Source organism: Gymnodraco acuticeps, unplaced genomic scaffold (assembly GCF_902827175.1).
Source record: "Gymnodraco acuticeps unplaced genomic scaffold, fGymAcu1.1, whole genome shotgun sequence".
In the NCBI taxonomy this organism is placed as follows: Eukaryota; Metazoa; Chordata; class Actinopteri; order Perciformes; family Bathydraconidae; genus Gymnodraco; species Gymnodraco acuticeps.
In genome coordinates, this window is record NW_022990313.1 from 4271538 (window position 1) to 4278299 (window position 6762).

Here is a 6762-nt window from a genome sequence, read left to right on the forward strand (position 1 = left end):
AATCATTTGATCATTGGTTTTATTATGAAAACGTCAAGACCGGAAATACTGTTTTCACCCCGTAACTTTACATGGAGGCTGCCGCATATCTCAAATCATCTTCGTAATATCTATCAAACTATAGATCCTACATATCGACTGGACGTGGATTCTAAAAGTACAATATATACTTCTCGCTAGAAATCTAATCAAAAAGCGTTTTAATGGCCAAACTATCCTACAATTTAGGATTTTACAGAGAGGGTTATTTGTGAATAAACGACCATCTGTAACGTTAGCATTCAACGGGAGCACTAGAGGGCGAAAACTTTAAAACGTAATTATAGGATGTATTAAGCGCTTGAACAAACGGCATATTTGGTCGTAATAAGGGCTTAAACAATCGGCCCATTTGGTCGTATGAGTTGGAGGACTTGTTGCGATATGTCTACTCCAAGAGGCTGAGACATAAAGTACAGCAAAGACTGATGACCCTTAAAATAAGGGAAAATAAACTGAACAATTATTAAGAATTAAATACCAACACATAGAACACACCATTTTTATTTTTCATAGCTCCTTTATTATTTATTGTAAATTGTTTTTGTTTCATACTAAAGCGAATTAGGGGCCGGTGTGTAGGAGCCATTTGATGGGTGTTGTTGGTGTCTCTGTTTACTTTATTTATATTTATAGTGCAATACTATTTTGAACACTAACGGAGCGTCCACACAGCAGCGTGCGTTGACGCTTGGAGGTGGGCGTATCTGAAGCTTGGGGATTTTTTGCGAGCAACGCGACCAACAACCAATCACATGAATCTCCCGCCCCCGACATACAAAGCAATAGCAATGTTAAAACGAAGTAAACTGGATATAAAATCCCCAAACAGGCGAAAACCTACCAGTTTCACCCACTGTCTCTGCCACCTCCCTCCATGCCTCGCTCCTCCGGTTTGTATCCCGGTAGATGAACAGAGACTGATCATACAGCACCGGGTGATTCACTACCGCTATAATGAATTTTCCCTCCATTTTTTGGAATATTACATTACATGACATTGCATTTAGCTGACGCTTTTATCCAAAGCGACTTACAATAAGTACATTCGACCAGGAGGAAATGACCTGCGTAGTCTCTCCCAGCATACACGCGGTTTGATTGGCTAGCGCTTGTACTGGCAGATTTGCATAAACGGGATTTCATTGGCTGACGCCTCCATCGAGGCGTCAAAAGTTGAACATTGCTCAACTTTTGAAGCCAGCAACGCCAGCAACGCTCCACGTCGCTTCCCAAAATGCAGTTCGGCTAAAAGTGACGTCACCCCATTCAAAGTGAATGGGCAGAAGCGTTGGAAGCTTCAACGCACGCCGCTGTGTGGACGGGCCGTTAGTGGCGTGGTTTAGCTGCACCGGGTGTATAAAAGGGGTCACAGGTGACAGGAGAGGACGAGGACACAGGAGGAAGAGCACACCGATTCCACCTGCCTGGCATACCACAAACCTTTGACACAGCATAATTAAACCTTGGTATGTAAAGCTAAATAAACATCATTATAAACTGCAGCAAAAGACCGGAAATCATCTGTTTGTGTCTGCATCTGGAATGGATCACTCTAAACCAGGCATCCTCAAAGTCCGGACTCCGGTCCGGATCCGGACCGAACCACAACTGTCTATGGACTCTGAGCAAATGATGCTTTTCATATGTATTATCTGTATTATCTGTGTTATCTTTGAGACAACGCAACGAGTCAAAAGCTCCGCTATGTCCACTGCAAACAGCGCTCTGTCTGTCTGTCTGTCTGTCTGTCTGTCTGTCTGTCTGTCTGTCTGTCTGTCTGTCTGTGTCTGTCTGTCTGTCAACGCATTGGTCCAATCACATTCAGCATCCCGTCAGCGTTTTTTTCCCCCCACCAACAGTCTGCGAATCAGAGGCACAGTAGGGCGGGTCTTCGCGGAATGCGGGTGGGAAAAATGCGTGCGTGTTTAAAAAAAAAAAAGTCAGAGCGAGAGTTAACAGCTCATCTAGTTGCATCTGTACTGTAGCTAGTAGCCTAGTTTCACCTACCGGGACCCCGGGGTGGCATGGGGTGAGAAACTGCCACCCTAAAAATAGGCCTTGCCACCCCAGCTGCCACCCCAGTTGGCAGCTTTGTTTTGAAAGAAAAGTTGTGGCTCATCGGACATTTATGAGAGAACGTCTCTAATGTCCGAGTGCAAGTGAATGCAGCACAAGACGCACGTCATGTAACCCCTCCCCCGGCCCTGGCGCGAGCGTTGAAATATGATTGGCGGCGATTTCATTTGAACGGTACGGCGCAAAACGAGAAGCATTGATTCGGACCCAAGTACTGAAGGAATGAGGTATTTGCGGTCTACACTGACAGAGAAGAGACTGTCAGTTTGACTGTACTCAGCATTGAATCAAAACGCACTAAAGCTGTTGATCTTAATACGTTTGTGAGGCGTTTTGCTGAACAAAATGGTAATCGCCGCATTCAGCTGTAATAGACATGTCAACTTGATGCTCTACTCACGGATGAGCATACACAACTATTAAGATGATGACCTTACGTGTGTAAATATATTGTTTTCTTTGAGGGGGTCTGCCCCCAAAAAACTGTTTTAAGTCCTGAGAAAGTCAAATAAGACGGTGTGTAAAACTACACTGCCCAGCCAAAGTAACCACTTTGATTGAACTAGGCCAGTAGGTAAGGACTTTCCACTGGATAATAACTGCAGTATAAAAGAATGCATGACTGAAGTGATGGAGACCATGTTGAAGGCAAACAAAAAAGAGGAAATAACAGGTCAAATCAAGCAAATCCCCTCTCAGATTGCACAGCAACCAGAAGAACATAAATACTGGCTGGTGATTTGATTAATCAGCTTTGTGATGGAATAAAAAATGCACAGTGCATTTCCTTAGCTGTGGGTGAGTCCACTGACACCACTGACAATGCTCAGTTGCTGGTGTTTGTGAGTTTTTATAATGAGGCAAAGGGGGAGTTTGTTGAAGATGTGTTGGGCCTGACGAACCTCAGTGGACACACAAGGAGGAATACATTTATAAAGCAATAATGGGAATGCTGAATGAAAGAGGGTGCAGCTGCCTTTATTCATAACTGTGCAGCTCTTACACTGCGACTCTGAGGGGTCAAGCACAGACACAATAACAATGAAAACTGCTGCATATAGATTTTTGTTTTTGCAACCTCGTGTTAAGAATCTTGTTGCAATTGTTTAAAAGTTTGAATGACCGTAATAAACGGACCATTGTCTTATTAAAACATTTTTTTTGGACCTTTAAGATTTGTATTTGAGTACCCCTGCTCTAAACCCTCCTGTGAAGTAATGGCAAAGGATATAGGAACATTTAAATTGCCATTACACTGTTAGAGGACTTTCTGAACATTATAGGTGCAGAAGCTGCCTTCTCCCTGTCAGATCTTGATAGGGCAGACCAAGGGTTTTGGGTTACTATATATTGTAATTCCTGGACTTAAGTAATGTCGGACACTTTGCTTTATAATAGAAGAAATAACCTATTGGACCAATGGTGTTTACTCGAGTAGAGTGATAACATATAATTCCTCCCCCACCACTTATTGTACTGTTTTCTGTTTTGTTTTGTATCGTTGTCTGTCCTGTTATGTCTGTCTCAGAACATTTCAAATTCAATCTAAATGATAATAACTAAACGTTTTTCTCTGCCATGAAGCTTGTTAACTAGCCCAGCAAACCAGAATCTCGCTGATTAAACAAAACCCTCCTGGGGCTCAGCAAGGAAGACAAACTTAAAAATACTTGAAATAACTGTGGGGATATTTTTGGCCAACAAAAACTGTTCTTAGCCAATCGATTCTTTGAGGTCAACCAGCCCTGACAGCAAGCCACAAGTTAATTTTAGACATTATACACTCACACACAGTGATGCCAGTATGACGCATGAGTCTAGTTACATAACACAAACCCATCAAACAAATGATATGTGTGTGGCCCGGACAAGAAATACATTGATAAATGACTGGATATTCCTGATTGAAATAAACACATTGATACAAATCATACCATATTGACCATATTGAATGTTTACTTTTAAAAGAAGTTAAGGACGTTTATAGAGATGCAATGTAGCTAATGATGCTGTTTCAGTAGATTCTTCATGCAGTTAGTGTTATTTCTCATGTCTGAATGAGGCTGGAATATTCAATTTAGGTAATGCAGCAGTAACAGGAATGCAATGAGAGTTTTATCTAACCCTATATGGAATGCTAATGTACATTATTTATCTTGGAAATGCATTAATAAATCAAACCATGCAGTGCGAGTGTGTGATTACAAAGAATGAATGAGTGCTGGGGAAGCGAAAGTAAAGTGGCCCACTGCTGGTGTGACTACTGTGTGTGTGTGTGTGTGTGTGTGTGTGTGTGTGTGTGTGTGTGTGTGTGTGTGTGTGTGTGTGTGTGTGTGTGTGTGTGTGTGTGTGTGTGTGTGTGTGTGTGTGTGTGTGTGTGTGTGTGTGTGTGTGTGTGTGTGTGTGTGTGTGTGTGTGTGTGTGTGTGTGTGTGACTCTTTGAAAGTGAGCATCCAGCCGAGTATAGAGTGGCATCCTGCTGAGGGCAGATGTGTGAGTGCACGAGTCGACATTATGCTGGTTTGAAGGGTGCCGTGCTTAACATGCATTGCTCTGTGTTCAATGCAGGGGCGGACTGGGGGAAAAAGTGGCCCGGGGATTAATTGACAGACAGGCCCACTTAATGTCGGCCGGCCAGGAAAGTATGTTGCTTAACAAAAAACCCTATACATTTTATGTTATTTTGGACCATTATTCATATAGTAATCACATTACCTGAGCCCTTGAGTTGCAAAATAGTTACAGCATATATTTAGTGATTTTAATGTTAACAGATCATTAATGCAATAACATTTTGACCCAATTTGCCTGTCTTGACACATGGAATAAAACATGGGCGTAGGAAGCATCCTCAATGTGGGTGAGACAATTAGACAGGGGGTGTGGGCAGGGGGTGGACCTCACCTCCTCTAGGGGGGTCCTGGGGCAAGCTCCCCCGGGAAGATTTTCTTTTAAATGTTGAAGTTAAATGCATCAATCTGGTCCATTTTTAGAGCAAAATTAGGGACTAAATCTATGGATACATCTCTCAACACCCATATGAAACAGAACTGTAAACAGATTTACTTTTTCTTTCAACATTTATTTGAACAGCAAGTGGAGGCAAAAGTGACTGCACCCAAAACAATAAACCTGCTAGCTAACTAGCTTAAACTCAGTAACAGAATGTGGGCAACACTGCGCAGTGACAGCTGCTACGGGCCTGATGTGTGAAAGTGAAACATAGATAGAACATAGTTAGCCTATCAAAACGGCCCAGCTCAGCCCAGTGGGCCACACCCCACTCCCAGGGAGTGGCCAGAACACTTACAAATGTGAGCCGGTAGGATTTAGGTAAGCAAAAAACACATAATATATACAATAGTGAGACAAGGCCACTTTTTTTTGCCAGTGTTTTTCTCTAAATATTCAGATTATTCCTGAATATTGTTTTAGCAAACATGGCTTTACTTTACTTTTTTTATAATCTAAAAATGTTCAAAACGATGAATCCAATATTAACACAGAGGAATAACACACGATAGGAACAACTATATCACTTAAAGAAATTAAAGTGAATCAACAGAAAAAAGAAAAGACACTGTACTTAAACATAACATGTATGAAACAACCAAACTGAATTCCCATTAAACCAATGATCTCCTTAGCAAAGGATTATGCGTATATTCTCAGCAGCAGTAGAGGTTACCGGGCCCATTACCATGAGGTCACACAATGCTCTGCTAAATGTATATTTTTTATATTTTTTGCAGAAATAAATGTACTGGGTTATGATACATGGTGCAAAAGCAGTATGCAAAGTTACCATCAGAGCACTTATGACGGGGGCAATGACTCACGAAGAGAGGGATTGTGGGTCTGAGCTTTGGGTGGAGCCCATCACTGCTGAACCAGCGGGGTGATGGATGGAGACCATCCTCTGCTAAAGCACTCATTTACGTAACTTGATTTTTGTTGATCCGTACTCAGACAGACATACATCAGTGATGACACTGATTCTGTTGCCTGATGGATAAGGCACTATTCTCATTAGCCAGGGACTTACAACATATCAGTTAAATGAAAAGCATGTATGGCACTTTACACATGGAAATGAGTGCAGAGATGACTTTAGTTAGTCTCAATGTCCTGTGCATATAGCACAGATGAGGGGGCTGTTACATGTCTTCGCAAAAGGAGCCCATTTTCTCATTTAACAACCATGCAAATTGCCAACATGTACCCTCACATCTACATGAGCTTACAGCTACAATCAGTCTTTTCACCCTCTGTCTGAAAACAGAGCCCAGTCCTCTCTGATTGGATGGCTGGCCGGCTCTGTTGTGATTGGTCAACAGCTTAAGGCCCAGACACACCAAACTGACACCAATGAACACGTCCCGACGGACCCGATTGTTGTGTCGCCTCACGTCTCTGCGTCTTGGCCAACAGTCGCACTGGAACACACCGCAAAGACTTCAGCCGACGGCCAAGTAGCACGTACGAACTGCGCATGCGTGAGTGGCAATAACTCTCCTTACCAGCAGGCGGCGGTAGTGTGTATTTATCATTCAAAAGAGGCAACAACCGGACAGACTGCGTGATACCCGATAGAAGAAGAACAGACTGCGTGATATAAACAAACAGCGTGTGCGTTCCATTTTC